The sequence below is a fragment of the Struthio camelus genome, chromosome 2 (genome assembly GCF_040807025.1).
Source record: "Struthio camelus isolate bStrCam1 chromosome 2, bStrCam1.hap1, whole genome shotgun sequence".
In the NCBI taxonomy this organism is placed as follows: Eukaryota; Metazoa; Chordata; class Aves; order Struthioniformes; family Struthionidae; genus Struthio; species Struthio camelus.
In genome coordinates, this window is record NC_090943.1 from 111,357,736 (window position 1) to 111,381,042 (window position 23,307).

A 23,307-nucleotide genomic window follows, 5' to 3' on the forward strand; every position below is an offset into this window, starting at 1 on the left:
CTGTCGGATACTTCTTATGTGTCTGAATAAATCATTTGCCTATTGATGCCAGATACATCATGAATTGTCAGAGAGAAAGATGACTATTTAATGCAAAAGATGGAGCTCTGGGATATACACTATTGCATTAACATTAGAGGATGAAATTTTGTTCACAGCCAGAGACAAGGAGGAGATAATGGGAACTAAAGAAATTCTTGCAACAGCAATGATGCATATTTTTTTTTCTCAGATACTGTAACAAAGAAATATTGCAAGTCAAAATTGGCTATGGGTTTTTATAAATTCTAGATTTATGACTGATTGCTTTTCAGATTTAGATTTGGAAAATAATATCTGATGTCTCTTCCCAAATGACATCATCGTTTTGGAAAAGTAACAGTCAGAGGAAAAGGTGGAAGAAATAATTTGACTGGAAAACTTTTACTTTGATATTTGAAAATGAACTTTTTATGGGGCAATGTTTGTTACATTTTTTTGCAATAGGGAGAAAGAGTAAATGAAAGAAATGAAATGAAAGAACAAAAAGCAAAATTTTACATTCTATCTTCTATTGATTTTTTCTTTTCAAAAAAAAGAAAATGTTCCCAATTTGAAAAGGTATTTTCCTTTCTTGATTTTTTTCTGAATTGTTAATAAATCAGTGCAATAATTTCTAAAAAATTCTAATAATTCAGCAGAGATTGTAGATCTTTTTTGTCTCCATTTTCATTTCTTTTATCCTCATTAGTTTTCCATTCTAACAATGTAAAGCTTTTATGATTTCAGAAAAGTTTAAGTGAGAGAAAGAAGGATAGCTGCTGATATAAATAGTCTTTCATATTTACACCTTTAGTGGCAACTGCTTATCTTTGTAAGTGAAGAATCTGTAATGCAGCTTTAATCATATGGTATACCTAAAGGCACTGGTCGTAACATAGTTATAAGCATACACTCTCTCTCTCTCTCTCTCTCTCTCTCTCTCTTCCTCTCTGTAAGTGTATATAGTTAATATTTCATTGACAAACTTTTTTTTCAGATGAATCCAAATATTTGATATACTTACCTATAGAAGATATAACCTAAAAATGCATTTCTTCCCCTTTTTCCCACTCCCTCCTATGATGAGAGGGATGATTATAATCAGATAGCCCAGGATGAGTTCGGTCTTGAATTTAAAAAGAGGCTTTCACTAAATTCAGAGGGACTTGGACCTCCTTACATCAGTCTACAGTCACTGAACTACAATAAGATACAGAAATGTGCAATCACAACTGAAGACCATAGCTGACAGTTCTTTTGGTGTAACAGAACTATCTGTAATAAGAACAAATATTATCTTTGAGAGAGATAGAATTTTCTTTAAGTCTTGTTCAAAGCCATGAATCATTACCTATTTTCATCCTCACAAAATAAGGATATATTTTTCATCACTTTATGCTCCATGTAGTGCAATTACTTAGTAATACACATATATAAACAAATAATTAAACAAACAAAATTTACCCACCTAGAAAAGACATTTCACAGACAAAGTTTTATCCCTCTGAGAGAAAAAAGAACAAATAACTCATGACAGATATTAGTTATCTTGTTTAATGAATCCAGGGAAGATTTTCAGGTGTTTTTGTGGTAAGAATCTATGCAAATAAAATGATGATGTAGTTAAAACAAAAGTAGAAACTTAACCTGTCGCTAAAATAAATAGCATTACTATTTAGCATTACTGAACTGTAACTTCAGTAGTGCTGCATGTGTTGTTTCTTTAGATAGGAAGCTACACCTCCAAGAGAGATTTAAAAGTTAGTGAGGTTCTTCCCTGTTCTCTACTTCTCATGGGTAGTTTGATGAACCGGGCTCCGTAGCTGCCGATGTATTTTGTCCCTATTCTTCCTTAGAGCCACTGAAAGTATATAGAATTCATATTACTCTACTTGATAACCCTACTATGGGTGTCCTAAAAGAATCATAGGATCAGAAAAAAAGCAACATGATTAAGTTTACAATCCTTTATAATGCCACTATGTGTGTATACACACACACACACACACACACACACACACACACACACACACACACATATCTATATCTATATCTATATCTATATCTGTATCTGTATCTATATCTATATTTATAAAATCTCCTTTTATAATGCCACTAGATGTCCCTGTACAACAAACTTTTAGAAGGGCTGCTATGACGTACCGTGTAACTCTGAGAGGCAGAGCATGCAAGAATAGCATTAAAATTGGATTTAGCAGAACCTGGCTTTTTTTTTTTTTTTAATGAGATAATTGCAATAACTAGGAACAACACTGAAGATTATCCACCTGCACCAAATATTATTACTCATTGGCACAATGGTGTGTCATTGACAGTCAGCATCATTTAATTGGCTGTGTTATGTCTTTTCCCACCAGAGTGAAAATGGTGTGTTGAAACCAGCCCGTAATGTTTGGTTATCATACTTGTTCATCCAACAAACTTAGAATGCCCTCAGCGCAAGATAGATTCAAAGTAACAACAGTTGCAGCTATTTAAGAAAATAGCCATGGTATTACTTTAATTAAAGCAAATATTAGCATATACAAATTCTTGTATAAAAAACAATCATTCTTAGAGAATTGGCTCTGTAAGTTAGAGTTTAAAAAGAGGCAACCTTTCTAAATTGCACTCATTTAGAGCCAAATACATTTCTCCTTCGATAAATTAGGGTTGTTTAAGGATTAGAAATTTGTTAAACTTTTCTAAAATAATTTGGACTGTAGTGCGCTGCAGGGATACTCGTGTTTGAGCAGCACTAGAAAGCTGACGCGCAACAATTACTTTGTTGTATCCCGGAGGAACTAAGCTTGGCAAGAAAATCATTGCACAAAACTAAACATATTAGATGTCTGCCTGTTGTGAGTGCAATTTTGTTTTTCTTGAAGAAAATCTTTAAGTCTGCCTTTTTTTTTCGTAATGTTAGCATATTGCTTGGTACAACATGCTTCCTCCTGATTCCTGCTTCAGAAAACTAGCTCCAGAAAAAGAGGCAGGCCATATCCATAGGCAATTTTGAAATGCTGCTTCTTTCACTGAAATTCAGATTTTATTTTGTTTGGAAGACAACATATATTACACCATGATTTTGGTCTCAATTCTTTTTAGATCTGAAACAATCTATTGGCTACTTTCTAATTGTTTACATCCAGTTAACAGATCACTTCCCATCCTCTGACTGTTCTCTTTTTTTTCACCCCCAAAGGAGTTTTATTCATCCTCTGTGTATGTATTCTTCCTTGGGTACTAGAAACATCACATAAATCATTATGATGATTTCCAAAGTACCTTCTATAAAGCACAAGCCACAAAAGATAGTCTCTTAGGACTCATCTAACAAAGTTCATTTTCAAATAATCTTTTGTTGCATATGTGCTTGCTCATTTGTTTGAGTGCAGAAAGAATTCCTGAACAATTGTATAGGTTAATTCTTCCTGCAGACACTTCCAAAGACGTTAAACACAACTAGCTTTGGAGGAACTGGTAAATTTAGATATAAAAATATCCGTAGATAACTCTTGTGACTTTGAAAACCTTTCCCTTTGTTTGCATTATGAGATCATGAAAATTAACCTATAAAGCTGCAGAGACCAAAGGCTAGAACAGTTCTATGTGATAGTGATAGAAAGATATATATACATATAGCATACATATATACATACACACACATATATAAATAGCATATATGTGTGAGTATAGGACAATGTGTATGTATAACAGTAGTTTAAACAATGCCAAAAAATGTTCCCAGATGCTGGAACTTGATTACCTATATTATTATTCAAATGTTTCCTGGTATGAATTCAGTCTGGAATGATTAACACCCTCAGAAACAGTGGCTTAGCAACAGTCTCCGGCTGTATGGGAGTTAACATGGAAATGGGCCATCCCTAATAAGGAGTTCTCACGACCATGTTTTAGGACATGATAAACTTTAATAATATGGGACAGTCCGTTCTATGACAGCTGATCCCTGTGACAGAGGAGGATCACAGACGTGTTTGATTTACCCGTAGACAGGCAGCCATACTTTATGGACAAACCTAGTTCAAAATGCTTAAGTGACTTCTTAAGACTATTGTGGGAACAGGAAGCTCATCATATGAGCTGTGTGTTTACTGAAAGCTATGATGATGTCTAATAAAACCATTGCCATTTTTCTATAGTCTTATCTATGGATTCAGATGCATGTTAGCATTTTGAATATCTTGAAGTTCTTTGTAGTGCAACAATAGAGTAAAATGCTAGAAAATGCTTAAGTATCTTTTCCCATTAGTTCTGTTTATCTGAAAATATTCTGGAGATAATTTGCATATTAATCCTATATTCAAAAAAATCAGTCCTCATCAATGCTGGGTAAGACTAGCTGGTCAGATTGCAAATCATATTCCCTTAATGGAGAAATTAATTGAAGAGTAAAATAACTATCATTAAGTTCATATGAACTGAAAGAAATGATTATTTTACAGAAATAGATCAGTAAAGCTTCCTGATTTTCATTTGGCTCACTTTCAATTCAGCCAGTTGTTGCAACTTCATCCTTCAGCTTGTTTGATTAGTAAGTAGCAAATGACGAGATACTGTTTGCTGCAGGTACTTGGGGAAAACAGTGCAGCATATATCATCCTTGAAAATTGAATATATCAAAGATTCAGAAGCACTTGGAGGCAGAATAACCCTTCCTCCCAGCCTTTCCTTAGTTTAAATAAGTGTTATGATATTTAGATTTATCTTTACGGCATTCTTTTCTTTTCATTACATACCGTTGCTATTTCTCTGATGGGAATTCATTTTTAGCATGAAACCTTTTTTCTTCAGTTCCAGGAAGGCGCTAGAAAGATTTATCAAAGTTATTTTGAGAATGAATCTTGAATCTTGAAAATTAAAACTAAAACACAGATTCTCAAATCATGGAGAATACAATGAGAAAGCATCACTGTCCTGATCTTTAATTATTCCCTACTGCTGGCTCTTGGAAAAGAGACAACACATGGCTAGACAGAAAATGAATAGAGTTCTTCCTATATAATACAAGACATTTCACTTTTTTAGTTCAGAGCATGCTTTTTCCTCTGATCTCATCTGTATGACAAATTGATGGATTGAAGTAATTGTTGTGGTTGTCTAGTTTGACCTCCTGTTGTACACTGAACTTCCATAGACTATGTACCCAGGAACTTGGTATTAGGCTCAGATTTGAAGGAGGCATGAAGATATATGTACTATTTTGTTAGAACTGCAGCAGGAAATGAGACTAAAGTATTAATTTTTCTAAGGAAAAACTCCACAGCGATTGAGAGAGACAGTCCATAAGGAGAACAATTTTAAGCACAATGTTTTCCATTAATAAAATTCCTTGTTCAGCTTTAGAAGAAATCAATAGCGTTGTTCCTTACCATTGCCACGTGACACATGGATCTGTGTAGCAACCTAATGCACTATTGCTAGACTGTCAAGCTGGCTCCTCAGTTTTGTTCAAAGGAAAGTTAAACACAGGTAGCTACAGGACTATATTTATACTAAACTAATCCACAGTGCACTGTTTTCACAAGGCTTTTTTCTAGTCACTACATCCTGTGTGAGCAGCAGGAGTTGCAGAGAGATCAAATAAACCCATGACTTCGGGTTAGCATGCCCACTGATGTTTGTACCACTAACTCAAGCAGTCATTTGAATGGTAGCAGCAGTATATTAGGTAGGAGGGACTAAGAAAAAACAAAAAAATCCCCCTAAAAACCCAGCTTCTTCTTCCTTCCTCCCCTCTTTTTCCCTCTCTCTTCAAACAACAGAAGCCATATTTCAGGTATATGTAAAGATTTGTATAATAATAGATTTGTCAGAGCACTTTTCATTACCATAATCAAAGGAGCGGGTATGTGGCAATTTTTCCTATTGCTTATTGCAACTATTTCTATTTCTCTTTATGGAGGTTTTTTTTTTTTTTTCATTGATTTTAATACTTTGCTAGATAAAGCGATAAGTATACTGGAGCTGAGTCAAGAACCTCTGAACTAAAATAACCAGGCTTTGAATGGATGTTTAGATTCATCTCTATATTTGAGATTATCTCAGGTTTACCCTAGAAGTAAAAAGTATTTAAGTAAAACTACCACAGAATTACAATAATAATCAATTCGCTGCTGCTCTCATATGATCATTTCTGGAGGGGAACATGATAATGGCTCAGTGGATTAGAGCAGCACCACACAGATCAGGAAGCTAAAGTATTATATATAGATGAAATATAAGAAGGAATTCTATATTGAAAGGGCGTAATTATCTACCCAAATCTGGTCAGTAACTAGGCACTAATATTCATTTTGTGAAATTGCCTGGAGATTTTTAACACCAAAATGATCAAGACATCAATTTTTCATCTCATGCAGAATATGTCACTTCCAGTTGCTTGGCACACAGTGATTGATGAATCCTTTCTAAGTAGAAAGATCTCTGCGTTCTCAATCTCCAGTGTCACTTCCCATAGGATCTATATTTACTGTGTGAGACAATGACCTAAACTTCCCCATGGAAGATAAAGCTACTACTTGAGTTGATTGAAAAGCAGTTATCTAAGAAAGAAGTTAAAAGATGTCACAAGCAATGCCAAGTTCTTCTCTATCAAGTTCTATTCTGACTCTCAAGGGAGCAAGAGAGTCTAAAATAGCTGTAAGTTGTCATGGGTCAGTCTAGCAGTGACGGTAGGAATGGAAGTTTTCAGAAGAACTCTTCTGTTATTTTTTAATAACAACAACAACAACAACAACAACAACAACAACAACAACAAACCATCTCCATATTGTCATTTTATTATAGAAGAGAGGCATTAGTAAAGTCACAGCGTCATACTGAAAACTGTTGTAGGAAGCAGGTACGCAAATACACTAAACCAGGAAAAGGCCTAGAAAGGGGAAAAAATTCTCTCTTCTCCCTCAGACACTTTGTTCTGCAAAGTGAGTCACATTATGGCTTAATTTTTTTAAACAGAGCACAGGAAAGCAGGGGAGGCAGGTCCGTTTCTTTGAATATTTCAATTTTCCATGAAGTCAGACCTTGTAGCCTCTCAGAGCTTGCACAGCTCTAGAGGTTATGATGATTCACTGATCAGTGGTACCCATGAAATGTAGTTATGGTACCCTTTCTTCCTTTTTTCCTTTTCCTTTTCTATCCCTTGACCCTTACAATGGGATAGAAAAAAATATATACTAATTTTAAGGGACATCTTACCAAAGACACCTGTCAGCAGTGTCACATACCTTTAAGGATTTTTGCAGATCGAACACTCACTGAGAGCTCAGCTGGGGAAGAAACAGCTGAAAACTAGGATTTCATTGTTTTCTTTTTCATCAGACAGTGATAGTGAAAGTATTAGGCATTACAAAAATAGTTCATGATAGAAAATTATTTAAAAAACACAGACATACAAGTCAGAAATTTCAGGACTTCCATGGTTTGATGCTCCAGGGAATTATATCATCCTAAATTGGAAACTTCTGTGACTCTTATCTCAGAAAAAGACTATTCAAGGTTTCTAGACTTTCCTTGCCAAAGACTATGAAGGCCTTGGATTCCTGGCAGGAAATGGGAATCACAAAGATTTTGAATTTTCTTAAGTCAGAGTTGTCATGGGAGTTCAAAGCATTTCTGAATCCTTCAAAGTGGGAAATTTTTGAATCTTGGGAAGTCCTTCTACTCAATTTTCTTATGCTAATCAAAGACCTGGAGAATACTTTGAACTAATCATCGTACCACACACATATGTACACCTCTGAACAACCACAACATATGGCTGCTCTGTTTTGTTAAGAATTGAGAAAGGGAGGGATACAGAGTGAGAGAAAATGACTTAGAGTTTTGTTGGAGATTCAGTGAAGGGAAGTATCTCATACCAGTCCTTAGCTACCCATCTGCATAACAAAGATAACCGAAAGACATATGGTCTGCGTTTTCCAGAGAAGCAATGTGTTTAGGGCTCTTCAGGGGGTAGCTCTTTAAACACCTCAGTTTCTTTAAATCTAGCCCATGTGGTCTCAGCTCTCCTGTTAGGCTACTTTGTACACCAATAAAAATATAAACCAACAAATACGACTATCTCAGCCCCTTTGTTTCTATACACTGCTTGTCCAATTTATTTTTGCTTTATTTATTTGCAAAAAAAATTTAGGAAGCCTAAACTGAGAACTCTTCATCCTTGATTATGTCAAAATTATGTTATTGTTTTCCTTACATGCTCTGTGGCTAAGTGAGTAGATGTAATTTTACTAAATAAGTCAGTTGCAAAGATGTTCTTTTTTGTCAGATTTTCTTCTTTCCTGTTCCATAGATTATTCTACAATATCCTTATGGTAACATGAAAATAACGATACACCACATTGGCATGTAATCTGCACGGCGTTTCTCTAGCAATATGTTATATCAACTCGTCAACATAGTAGCATTACAGCAATATCGCTTTGACAGTGATTTAAACCGGCATATCATCAGTGCTACTGTATATCACTCGATGTGATAGAGTGTGTTAATACATCATCACATTGGTGTTGCTGTAGCATAAAGTATTTGCATAATGCAGGGGTGATGTAAGTACAATAGGTAAGCTTTCTGCTGCTGCTGCTGAAGTATTTGCTATTAGCATAATGCAAGGGTGATGTAATTACAGTAAGTATATTTTTCCTGTTAATCATTTTTTTAATTAATTTTGATGGGCAAAGTCCAAATTCATTCACATTACACATGGGCCAGATTGTGCCACCCTGTGTTATAACTAAGGCCCTTCTATTAATTTAACTAGAACAATTAAGCCTGATATTTGCATTACTTAAGTGAATAAGAATTTTACTGTTGACTTAAAAGAAATAAGATTACATTTTAGTTTAGACACAACGTCCAGCTCATTATAAAGAACTTTTATATATAGTCTAACATATCGGCTGGAAACTCCGGCAAGTGACTTCTACTCCTGGTGATTTTGCTGTAATGATACTGTGTTTATGATTTGATGTGACTTGCTCTGTGATCTTGTGTGAGTCCCTTGTCACTGTGAGATTTTTCTTTCCTATTGTATTTGTTTTCTCTTTACTGATTAAAAACTTTGAGTAGGGAATTGTACTTCACTAGTATTAATAAAGTACCTAGCAAATCAGGATTGCAATGGAGGTTCTATTGCCTTTTAAATAATACCTTACTAATATTTTGTAAAGACTTAATAAAGAGATCTGGTATAGAAGAAACACTTGAATGCATTTTTTTCTTACAGAAGAAAATTATGTTTATTATAAAATAAGTGTTCCTCTAATCTCCTCAAAAATTTTACCTGTTACAGCACCAAAGTTGCTTCTACACTACTGAGAGGAGAAGGGACATTTTTAAGCTGAAAAAAGTAGGTGCTACATACACACAAAAAAACTTCCAGGTTCTTATGGAGAAAAGCATTCCTACCTCATCCTTCTGAGAAAGGGACATAGAGGTGACCCTATTTCCCATACAGATAGTAGGACAGAAAAACTGAGTTAACAGAGTCCTATGGTTCCTACGATCAGCCAAAGAGGAGATAAGACCAGGCGCTGAAGGGACAAGACTGAAGGAAATAAGCCTAGGTCAGAGGCCAAAAGGAGTATCCATTGACCCAAGGAAAGTAACAGAGAGGGGAAGCAGCAGTGATCAAAGAAGGGGACTGGCATCAGATTTTGGCCAGTAACTGAAGCAACAAAAGGTTCTACCTTTTTCACAACTGAATTTAGATCCCTGAAAAATTCTTTCTCTTTTTAGATCCATTCTCCTGACCTCCTTATTTCCCTGGGGTGGAAGCCAGGGCACTTGACAGAGAGGAAAGGCTCTGGGTTCATTCCTACCTGAATATGCCAGTGGTAGCTGGCTATGCCTTCCTGTTCTTGTGCTGGTAAAGGCATGACTCAAGTCCTCTTCCCACAGCTGGTGGCTGAACTTATTGGCCTCGGAAACTATTATTCAAATTAAAAGCCTAAATGGCAACACCAAGTAGCAATGTGGTTATTTTACTCAAGTAAAAGTGATAAGAAGAAGTATCCCTCAGTTTCTGTTAGCATGAGCTATAAATGACTGAATAATTTCCAAGTCATATATTATTTCTTCAAGTCATTCAAACCAGGGCCAGTAAACCTCTGTCCACTGTTTTCACCATAATTCCCTGCAACCCACAGAATCACTGAATGGCCAAGGTTGGAAGGGACCTCTGGAGATCATCTAGTGCAACCTCCCTGTTCAAGCAGGGTCTTCTAGAGCATATTTCCCAGGATCACATCCAGACAGGTTTTGAATATCTCCATCGAAGGAGAATCCACAACCTCTCTGGGCAACCTGTTCCAATGCTCTGTCACCCTCACAGTGAAGAAGTTTTTTCTCAGGTTCAGATGGAACTTCCTGTGGTTCAGTTTCTGCCCATTGCCTCTTGTCCTGTTGCTGGGCACCACGGAGAAGAGGCTGGCCCCATCCTCTCAACACCCTCCCTTCAGATGCTTATACACGTTGACCAGATCACCTTTCAGCCTCTTCTCCAGGCTAAACAGGCCCAGCTCTCTCAGTCTTTCTTCAGAGGAGAGATGCTCCAGTCCCCTTGTCATCTTTGGAGCCCTTCACTGCACTCTCTCCAGGAGTGCCATGTCTCTCTTGTACTGGGGAGCCCAGAACTGGACACAGTACTCCAGGGGAGGCCTCCCCACGGCTGAGGAGAGGGGCAGGATCACCTCCCTCCACCTGCTGGCAACACTCTGCCTCATGCACCCCAGGAGATACCTTCGGCCTTCTTGGCCACAAGGGCACACTGCTGGCTCATGTTTAACTTGTTGTCCACCAGCACTCCCAGGTCCTTCTCGGCAGAGCTGCTTTCCAGCAGGTCAGCCCCCTGCCTGTACTGGTGCATGGGATTATTCCTGCCGAGGTGCAGGACCTTGCACTTGCCTTTGTTGAACTTCGTGAGGTTCCTCTCCGCCCAGCTCTCCAGCCTGTCCAGGTCCCTCTGAATGGCAGCACAGCCCTCTGGGGTGTCAGCCTCTCCCCCCAGTTTTGGATCATCAGCAAACTTGCTGAGGGTGCACTCTGTCCCTTCCTCCAGGTCATCGATGAATATGTTGAACAAGACTGGACCCAGGATTGACCGCTGGGGAACACCACTAGCCACAGGCCTCCAAATTGACTCTGCACCATTCACCACAACCCTCTGAGCTCGGCCATCCAGCTAGTTCTCAATCCACCTCGCTGTCCACTCATCCAACCCACACTTCCTGAGCTTACCTAGGAGGATGTGATGGGAGACCGTGTCCAAAGCCTTGCTGAAGTCCAGGGAGACAACATCCACTGCTCTGCCCTCATCTACCCAGCCAGTCGTCTCATCAGAGAAGGCTATCAGATTGGTCAAGCATGATTTCCCTTTGGTGAATCCATGCTGACTACTCCTGATCACCTCCTTGTCCTCCACATGCTTCATGATGACCTCCAGGAGGAGCTGTTCCATCACCTTTCCAGGGATGGAGGTGAGGCTGACAGGCCTGTAGTTTCCTGGCTCCTCCTTCTTGCCCTTTTGGAAGACTGGGGTGACATTGGCTTTCTCCCAGTCCTCAGGCACCTCTCCTGATCTCCAGGACCTTTCCAACATGATGGAGAGTGGCCTAGCGATAACATCCACCAGCTCCCTCAGCACTCGTGGGTGCGTCCCATCGGGGCCCATGGATTTGTGGATGTCAAGTCTGGACAAAAGATCTCTAACCTGATCCTCCTCGACCAAGGGAGAGTCTTCCCATGACATTTGCAGAAAATAATGTATTTTCTTTTTACCCCTTTACCTATAAGATTTTATATTTGTCATTTATATGAGTGCTTAAGTAATTTCAATCCATGTGTATAGCACAGTGCAACTCACTGAACTAAGATACGCTGGAGAGTTCTGGTATATCTACAGAACAGATGACAGAGCTGAACAGAGATGTACCTTTGTGTTTGCAAGCACATTTTCATACTGCATTAAAAAATCCTGTTGCAGAATCACACTCAAACACTTCTGCTCTTTCTTTTCATTTTAGATCCTGAACTGCATCAATGTCTCAATAGAATCTTAAATCCTGATATCATTAACGTTTAGTTCAATTAGAAGCATGAGATTCATTCACCTAAACTTAGGCTTAGATTTCAATGGTTACAGTTCACAGAAATCTTTAAATAGATTTATATGACCTAGGCGTCTTCAAAAAGTTTATCCTGAGAGACCTCCTCCTGGGATTCATAGCAGAAAAATTTAATTGAATATTTTTGAAATATCAGTAGGTAGTACTGAGAGAGTTTTCCATAATTTATACAGCATCTGCTAAACCCAGAACTTTCTGTGTCCTCCTATTCTGCAGCAAGCTGAGAGTCCTGATATCCCTTGTCTTTGCTGCTTTGAGATTTAGAGTGTGGGAACAGATGCTAAGGAAAGGAATTACAGGGCAGAGGCAGGTAGGGCAGAGGAGCATGATAAATGTGATTTATAGCAGGCCTCTGTGACTCCTCACACACACATATTGCCTCTGCCTGTTATGTGATAAATATTACACATGTAGCCTATGCATTCATCCTCCTCTAGCCGTGGAGGAAACAAATTTTAGAGCAACTTTTCAACAGACTGGTTACAGGTCTACACTTGAAATCAGTTCCCAAGAATCTATTAACATTCCAAGTCACTGAGCAGCAGGGCAATTCTCAGCCTCCCAGTGAAATACATAGTGAATGATTTAATGTTAACACTAAGAGGCTTTGTTGTGGCTAAGCAGCTCCATGAGTGCTATGTCACCTACCTCACTGCCCCCAAATGATTTAAACAAGGCGCCTCTGTCTCCTCGGCAGCCAAGCAGGCCTGCATGTAATTTGACCTGCTAAATGATTATACATAGCCTTCTGTTTTCACTGCAGACAAGCAGGCTGCTGCATTTAGCATTTTACCTCTTGCTCACCCAGGCTTCTGTTCAGGCTCTGACCAGACTTGACTCAAATGCCTGGCCCCTGTGACTATAACAGTTCAATAACAGTAGTATTTGCATCTGAAAAGCGGAATTACCAGTCTGAGCTCATGGGAGACTGTATGGGCATGCAAAGAATAGTAATAGTACCACAGTAGGGTGGCATTCTTTACTATCTTCTTTTCTTCTGCTATAACACTACAAGAATTTCAAAACACGATGATGTGGTCTTCTGGCCTTTTCAAATATAGGCCTTGGAAATATCGCTCAGGAAAATGATGAGACATTTTACGTGACAAAGTGTCAGCTTTCTATTCTTTCCCTCACAGACTGTAACAGAAACTAGAATAGCCATTAAGTACCAGTAGCCATTATTAGCACCCAAGTCAATTAACAAGTTTAAGCAACCTTCCTCTAAACAAGGTTGGTGTTCACAGGCCATCCTTCTCTTTGCTCAAGTTATTCAAAGTTGATGTTCAGTTTCTCAGAGCACAAAGACTCAGGAAGGCTTCTATTTCAATTTGCCAGGCACCATATTCCCCCCCTAATAGAAGGAGAACAGATGGTGTTAGGATAAGAATAACTACTATATTACATGTCAACCTTCAGTGATAAGATGCTGCCCAGTATCTCAGGTTTCTTTAGGAAAGACAAGTTTTAGTCAATTTTGTTATAAAAACCTTGATAACATATCCTCAGGTCAGTGAGCTGTTTTAAAACAAATAACATTCAGAGAACTGTTCACTTGTTCCAGTAGTTAGTTTTGAGACCTGCTAGCACCCATCAGGCTCAGCATGTGGGTAAAGAGTATTGTATTGTATATTCACCTCACTCCTAAACAGTCATCCATTCCTCTGTTGTCACTCCTGCTAGGCCACCTAAATGACAGACTAATGTCATTTAGTCAAAGACATTTGAGAGTGAATATTCTGGACTCAAGGACACCATTCATTTGGCTTTTACTGTTCCACATGCATGAGGTCAATTTTGTGTGAAAAAGTGTGGTAGAATGTTAATATATGTGTTAGGAACCATTTATTTAGTATGCTGTTACAAGGTATAAATATATTACGTAATGGCATACTCTTTTACTGTACAGTGAGTTCACATTTGGGTCCTGCAAGTTTTTTGTTTGCTTGTTTGTTTTTTGGTTGGTTTCTTTTGTCCTGGGATGTATTTTTGTGTACTCAGGTTACTTCCTTTAAGGAACTCAGTTAACCAGTAAGAATCATTGCAGTGCAAAAGCCACACACCACGAGTTCCTGCAGCGAGCGTAACAACTTGTAGATAAACTAGTTGTAAATGTTTTTAAATGAGATATTCAGTCATAGCTTAAATATGTCTGGTGAAGTGAAACCCACCAGCCTTGGTATGCTGCTTCTGTGGTTAAAATTTTCATTTAAAAAATAAGAATATTTGTCCAACATCAGCTTTCACACTTCAACCATAGAAAGGATTTTTGTCTGTTGGATTCAACTCTCATCTTTTCATATGTATGCAACTGGAGAATATGCTTGATTAATTTAAGAGTCCCTTGAAGAAACTAATTCATTTGATCTCCTTAAATCTCTTAATATAACAAATATTTTTTCTCAGTCTGCCTACCACTCTTGGTGGACAGCAGCTAATTTTGCACTCTGATTTGGTTCATCTCAGCTGGATGCTATTTGCAAGTGCTGATGTTAGAGAAAAAAATCTACTTACCTCACTAGAGATGGGAAGAGGATGAGCACTGGAGCACTGGAGAAAGGTCAAATAGATAGCCTTATGCTATCTGTTCTCCCTTCTATACTGTGATTAGTAATGAAAGTAGCTTACAAAAGAACTATGTTGCTTTTTCTCCTTGCATGATCTTACTCCATCCTGTCTGAAAGAGTTACATTAATGATCAATGCATCTGAAATTCCTCTTGCCAGCTAATAACAAGAACATAGGATGCTTTGAGATGCAAGAACTCCGGGGCACCACTTCATTTCAGTTAGTAGTTTCAAAAAAATTTAAGCAGAACAGGGAAGAAACAGTAAGCAAAGAGAGTGTTGATATTTCAGTGAGATGACTCCTTACTGCACTTCAGCGTTGAAATACAGTATGTCTGTTCTCATTTGAAATGAAAAGAAATCATTTAGAATGATTCCTCCTTTTACCTTCTAACAAGTCTGCAGGGCCCTGGAGGAACAGGTAGCTTCCATGCTCTTCCTTTATTAAGGATGTGTCTCTATATCTGGGTTGATTAATAAAGCTCACATTGACAAGAAAGGCTGTGTGACACAAAGTGGTTAGAAAGAAATTTGTAGAAAGCCTTTCTCAAATGCCTAATTTCTTAGTTTTTATTGTCTTATCTAATGCCATTTTCAGCCAATCTGCAGTAGCTAACTCAGCCAGTGAAAGATTATGCCTTAATTTACCAAAAGAAATCAAAATAATCCACCATACTAGAGAATGCATACAGGCTGCGTGCAACTGAACTTCAGTTATGATTTTGAATTATGTGCATACACCGTTTGCAGGGTAGTCAAAGAAATTTACAGGGCCTTTAAAGGTTTAGTGTTCAGGCTATATCAGCTCCTGACAAACCATGCTTACACGCTGCATCTGATGGTGTCAAACAAATGAATAATAAAAGTGCTATTCGTCAGTTGAGGAGCTTTATGGAGCACGAGGTCTTTGTTTCCTATTTTACTTCTTTTCATTGTAGTGGAATATTGGGTTTTATTTTGATTTATATTTTTACTCTATTTAGTCACCACCATCACAACTGCAAATCCATTGATAGTCTCTCTGGTTTGCAGCCTACGTCCATTGATCATCACAGGAGTTCTGCTACTGACAGCAGCAGATAAAGAGCCAGTTGGTAAATGAAACTCTGATACAACAAATACTTAAACTAAAGCTTTCATCACAATAACTGAGAAACAACTGTAATTTAGCAGAGAAATCCTGTAAAATGTAAAGCACCCTGGCCTGCCATTAACTCCAATAGGCCCAGTAGTATAGAAATAAAACTATGTTCATTCTGCATTTATTACTGGTCTCTCTCAGTGCACTCCTCCTCTTTACTTATTACAAAATTGAATATACATTTTCCAATTGATTCTAAGGCTGACTTTTAGATTAGTCAGAAGTGACGGGACAAGACAAAGCTGGCGAGTACTGCCTATAAAAATCAAATATATTAAAAGAAAGTCTATCTTTGTGATATATACAGTCTCTTTTTGGTTAATGTTGTACTGCAAGTAGTTGCAATGTCATCTTTCAAAAACATTCCTCTTAATTTCATGTTTTTGTAACTTTAGCTATTTACATATTGGTACACCTATGACTTACTGGCTGCACTGATTATGCTGGCAAATGCTTGTGTTGTTGAAGAGACTCTTCTATGAAGATCAGAAGTCAATTCTGATATTGCTTACTTATTAACCACGGGTCTTTTGCACAGCACAAAAAGTAGGGTGTTACTGGTCTTGACTTTGGTTAGTTTAATTCTTGAGTGCAAGTAGTTAGTCTTTCTCCCAGAAGTTATTATCTAGTAACATTCTTTACGTCTCTATCTAGCCTGCTACCTTGTTTAAGGGAAGAGATGCTGGAGAAGATCTGTTAGGAGACCGCATTATAGATTATTTAGTGCATTGATGGCACCCAGATGTCTGTCTTCATTTAATCTGGCCAAACACTTTGATTTTGAAGCTGAAAACATGCCAACAAAAAAAAAAAAAAAACACCAATTCTTCCAGAGGTTCTATGTATCTGTGAAAAATAAAACGCTGAAATACTGCACGCGGAAGATTATCGTAAGAATGTTTTCTCCAAGAAAATGTAGTACTAGTATTGCTTGTCATATGAAATACACATCAGGTAAAATTACAAAAAAGGAAAAAGTCCTTGAATATTCTGCAAATGATTTCACATTCCTTTTTGGTAAATCATGTCAGCACAAGTATCAAAGAGAAATGTGAATACCATTCACTGAACTTTATAGTGCTACACATTGGAGAGAAAGCTGCTATCTGATCTCTGTCTCAAACTACTTGAGCATTAAATACAGTCTTGTTACTTCTCATCAGTACCTATGTGATGGGTAGTGATTACTGATAATATAAATGAAGACTCTTATTTGCAAAGAAAAGTAAAGTAGAAATATTTAAAATCTAACAGCTTATCTGCTGTATCTGCTTAATCTAATAGCTTATCTGCTATTTTGTGAACTACCTATATTTTAATTATCATCTTGCTGCTAATAAAAGCAATAGCTATTCTAATTAGACAGGTACAAGTTGCAGAAATTAGCAGAAGATACGTTTATACTCACGAATAAAGCCTTTGCTCTGTCCAGTCATGAGCTTATTTATTTGACACAGATAATAGCCTTTAGGTCCCATACAACAATCTGTCTGGCCTGAGTATTTAATCCTCTTGTGACTACACAGAGCAAAGGCTCACTTGAAACAAAGATAAATTATTCCTCCAGTCACTACACAGAGCGCATTTACTGTGCCGCACTTGGACTCATTAATTAATGACATATTTTAAAGTGTCCTTTAGTCCTCTGCTGTGACAGTCATCCTGTTGAGTTATGGTTCTCAGATACCAGGGGATGGTAACTGGATGCCTCTGCCAGGAAGTCAGTCTGGAGAGTCTTGAAAACTAGTGAAGCTTCTCTGCACAGGCACATTGTCTGGAAAAGGTAAGCTGTTAATAATTTATCAATGAAGTGAAGTGGAATGAAAGCGTATTTATTATCCTTAATATGATTTTGTCCTTTCTTCCCTAAATATTTGTGCAATGCTTTGCAGCTACAAAGGAATTATTAGAAGACTGATTTTCTGCCATTATGGCTTTGTCTGTGCAATAATCTGTGCAATAATTCGTCTTTGCAGTCAAGAGAAAGATGACTTGGGAGCTCACCTGTTCAGCCAGGCAAGCCTGTCTTTGATACCTCTGAATCTTCTACAGGATAGCGAAATGATAAACCTATCATTTGAGATAAGGACATGAAAAAAATAGTTTCATTACTTTTCAGATATTTCAGCTCCAAGTGATCCCATTAATTTCCTTGAACTAATAAACACAGCACATGCTGAAGTAGTTTGATTGGATTTCTCTTGAGTAGCGGGCTTTGAAATAAATATTGCTTACGGGCCAGACCCTCAGGCAGGGTAAACTAGCAAAGCTTTCTTATGCCGTAGTATTAGCCAGATCCACTAAAGTTACTAATGAACTGTATCTCTGATGAAGATTCTGTTGTGGTACTTCCGATCTGATCCGTGAAGGATTTTCCTTCTTCAGAAAAGGATTGAGGAACTGCTCCTAAAATGCGTTTATCTTAGCTGTAAGTCTTTGAGGTAGAGGACAAGAGAAACAGAATTTATGGCTCCGTTTTGGAATGCTGTATATAGTAGATGGGATTTCAGTCAGTATTTAGAATTGGGCATCAACTTAACTCACTGGACTTAGAACGGAAAGACCATACGTAACTAGTTGGTCATTATTTCACACTCTAATGGTTTCTTTCTTTCTTTTTTCTTTCTTTTTAAAAATCAAAAGCAAAGTTACTCCGTAAATTTTTAATCAATTAATTTATTTTCCTTTCAGCTTCAAGTAATGAAATTGCTAATTCTAGTGTAGCACCACTACAAACCTTTCTGATGGTAGCACTCAGCCATTTAGTGCACAGAAGGCATTGGGAGGTTCAGCTGATCTCAAGTATTATTGATTCACATATGGCAACACACTGAATGACAGAAGCAACAAGTCTAAGACCGTCAATAAATCAATTGTAGTTTGTGCAAGATTCCTAATGTTTGTTATGCTGCTGTTTCTTGCAGTCATGTCTTATTGGGGACCCGCAGATACTTCTTTTTATTTATTAGTAATGAATAAAATGATTCTTACTGAAGGTGTCTTATTACGTTCAGTGTAGGCCTAGGCAACCAATAAACTGATGAGTTTGGATGCTTCAATGACTTTTTAGCAGAAAGAAAATAATTTTCTTGTTTTGCTTCTTGCTTCTAGCTTTCATGCATGTGATATGAAAAAAAATGTACAATAGTATAAGGAAACTCATGTGGCAGCACTCTGTCAGTGAGCCTATATGCAATGAAGTGCCGTAAAACCTTTAAACTAGTGTACTAAATGATATTCAGTTTATGTTAGTATAACAGCTGCTGACTGTAGAGGCTCACGTAAGTGTAAGCTGTAAATGATGTATGAGAACTAATTTGAAAGTCCTGTTTGGCCTCAGCTTCCTGAAATAGACTATATGCATCACATACTATAGTGCACCAAAAAATAACATGAAAAATTATACTCTAAATCTTACTTTATAATATTTGGACAATGTACTCCTATTGGTTTCAGCAGTATTTAGCATCAACGTTCATTTGAGGAGACAGGCCTTAAAGTTAACGTCATTGCAAATCACTAAAACTAATATAGCCAATAAAGATTATACCTCTTCCTGCACTCTTCAGAAATAATTTGTTTTTAAAGTAAGTTTTCCTTTAGCTCAGTAGAGTAGTGCAGATTAAAGTTATTCAAGCTGTGGTGACTGAATAAGTGATGCTGCCTGAGATATCAGAAGGTGATAAACTAAAGACTGCCAGAACCTTTCACTAGTGAGACAAAAGCTTTAGGGACATATTTATTTTGTTTATTCTTAATATTATTTGCATTAAAATGAGTGTAATTAAAAAAAACCATAATACTAACATTTTATTTACTTGAAAATACTTTTTTAATTTATGGCCTTCTGCATCTCATTACCAAACCAAACTGGGATACAAGAGAAAAATCTTTTTTATATATATTTAAAAAAAAAAAGATAAAAAAGGTGCTGCCTCATTTAAAAAGGTTGAGGAACCTTCAGTTTGCATGACCCAAGGACTTGGGTGATGTGCTGACCCTTGAAATTTTGTCTTCAAGTTACAGACTTCCTTTTTAATCCTATGCTAATCACTGTATTTTCTCTGCACCTTCCTCATCTGTAAATGAGGAATAGGTTTTGCTGCTATTTAATTGAAATTAAATTAAATGAATGCAAGATATTCAAGTACTATTGTGTCAAAGACTGCACATACAGAGAGTTTTTGGTCCTGTTTCCTTCTACTGCCATCATCTCCTAATTCCTTCTTAGAAAACTATTAACAAGAAGACTATATGGCTTTTAATAGTTTATTATAATGCCTTTCTTATTTGTCACTAAAGTCCTGAGTTTCCTGCACATGCAGAAGTGCAAACCTTCCTAACGCTACTATATATTCAGTGCTGTCTGAATCCTTCACAAAAATTCTTCAATTTTTCCAGAATCTTATTTAAAATTGACTTGGTAGTTAAGATTTCTCATGGTTCAGTATGTGCTGACCAATTCTGTTCTGTAGGAGGCAGTAGAGAAGCTGTCACTCACGTCAATGGAGAAAATCATGGTCCTTATCTTCTAGTCATATCTCCTTATACTTGGCTTTTGGGAGGAACAAGGACTGTTTTTTCTATATTGTCTACCACTGGGAATATCCTTTCTCAGATATTCATATTTTATATTCATACTGTATCATACATATTTACTATTATATACATACTATATCATGCTTTACATAATAAAGTACTGACACCATTTTACCCTGAGTCTTATGAGATTAGTTTGATGTCTTTGGTAAAGAGCGATACATTTCTAGCAAAGACTTCTACTGCCTCTATTCACTGACTACAGGGAATATCTGGGCTCCTGTGTTAGGACCTAAAGCACCTGTGTTAGGCACCTAAAGTTAACAAGAATGCCTTTTTGGATACATTTAGATTCTTCTTGAAAATGCATTTCTTACCTATATCTCCTACCTTGTAGCTGCTTCTGCCATCATTTCACTTTATATTTTAGCTTTCAAAGGAGAACCATACACAAAATGATATTTCATAGTCAGGAGGTAAATTGAAATGACTTCTGTTGGTCATGGCAGGAAATCACAGTGAAAACTTAGGTTTCAAGCATTAAATTCTGAGCTGCCTGTTGTTGATCTCATTTCATCTTTATAATATCCACAGTCAGTCTGAGGCCTAGTCAGCATGAAGAGAGGAGACAGACGGGTGCATTTCTCTGGTATATTTGCAGAAGCTGATATCAGAACAGTGGTACCCTTGTTTCTTTAATGCAAAAATACATTGGAGGAATATCACCTATATTGCTTTGTCCTTTAGTTATGTTGTGATGCATACACCTGCCTGGAATGCCCCGCATTTCGTTATACACTAATAAGACGATTCTAGATTGCAGACTATGCACTCACCAAAGTTTAATAGTCATCACTTCTAACTCAAGGGTCTTGAATGTGCACTGTGTTACTTTGACATTCTATCCTGACCGAGAAAGTCCTGAGACATCACAAGAACATACACACCATGGAAGCGAATACATCAATAAAGGAGTTAGCAACATTCCCTTAATGATCCCCAGGAATGTATATATGCAAGTTGTACAAAGCACACACACAGAAACGGAAACAATCAAAAAATGCAGTTAAGTTTTAGGGGGTATTTTGGTATTTGTTGTTATAATTCACTAAAAACTGAGAATGGGACACTGGTGATAGGAGTGCTTGTCTTGGTGTAGGTCCAAATAAATGTTTTCTATGTGATTTGTACTTTCTGTGGCACAATACATAATCTATTCAGCACAATAGCAAGTCTTTTACTGATAAATGCTTCACCTTGCATCCTCTTTCTGCCCTAGAGCATGTCATTTCTTGTCAGAGAAATCTTTCCTCAAAGTCAGACTCCTCTGCTACCTCCTCCTGCTACAACTAAAAGCTCAGAAGGCTTAATCAGCAAGTTACCTTCAGTTAACTGGGTTTTTCAGATGTTTTGTTTTTGGGGTAATTTCACTTCCACTTGTCTCAGTGCAGGTTATTGGATAGAAACTGCTTGGAAACTCTTTACTGTGTCATTCCCAACTCCGTGCACAGCCCTTCCTAGTTGTACCTTCACTATGCAGACCTCAGCAGCAAGGCAATCAGCCTGTGATATGACATCATGGGTCATCAGCATGTCAGACCGCTGCACCTAGGGCAAAGTGCAAAGGTGGAACTCCCCTAAATTAAAGGATAAATCTCTTTACTGTACCGGGTAAACACGTTGCTCTGTTGTTTATATATAATACCTTTATGTACAAGTTTGCCTGCGTGTGTGTGTGTGTGTGTGTGTGTGTGTGTGCGCGCGCGCGTGTGTGTGTGTGCATATGTATAAGTCTTGGAAAGTTATTTAAGGCAATTATTTGTATGTTTTTCTCCTAAAGTAAGACAATAGGCAACAAGTGTTTCCATAGAGTTAATTTGACCCAGTGAGATGCCTGAAGAGACAGACCAACTCCTTTCTACTGATAACTATTCTAGGTAGTTTATAAATGATTTTGAACATGAAAAGAAGAGAAAGGCTCAAAAAAATTAAGGAGAAGGCAATTATTTGCCCTGGTAAACCGCATAAAAAGGTAAAAAATTTTTAGTATACATTCCTACTATTGTGTTTGTAACTGTCCAGCCGCAATATGCCCTGTAAAGTGATGATGATATATGCATTTGATTTTTTTCAATAAAATTTATAGCAATATGAAATTTTCATTCTATTGATTGAATTTTGAACTCTCATAGCTTAAAGACTGATTTTCTTACTGCCTAGCTCAGATTTTTAATCAAAACTAATGCTAAATAAGACAGCTAAGGTCTGTGGCATTTGTAGCTATCATATGTGTTTACAATTTTAAAAGTTATCATCTACATAAAGAGTGATTTTGGTCAGATTTGCATTTTTATTGCAGCTTCCTTATTTACTTAGTACCAACTCACTCACACACACACACACACACACAAACAAAACTAACAACAAAAAGCAAAAAACAAAAATCATTCTTATTTGAAAGTGATACCTTTTAATTAACATTGAAAATATTAAAATTTTTTGACTTCTACCTTTCAAAGTATATGATTTTACCTCAGTCATCGCTTTTTTGTTAGAATTCCAAATGAGTTTGACTGTTAACACCGTGTTTATTTTCTGATCAAGTCTATTGAGCTGATAGTACATTCACTGGGGTAATGTTAAAATACATCAGATTTGAAAGAAAAAAAATAGACCCCTCAGTCAGGACCTAGGGGTCAGAAATTGAAATTTTATATTATTCTAATATAGTTATACTTTGTCTTATACAATCTTTGCCTTCATTGTATGTAAGATAATGAAAAGGAAAAGAAATATTAGGAGGCATTTAACTTGCCTGTTTCACGGTTTTAAGACATCAGTAATTTTCTGCATTATAATACAGGTTTTGATCACTGTCACTTATGAT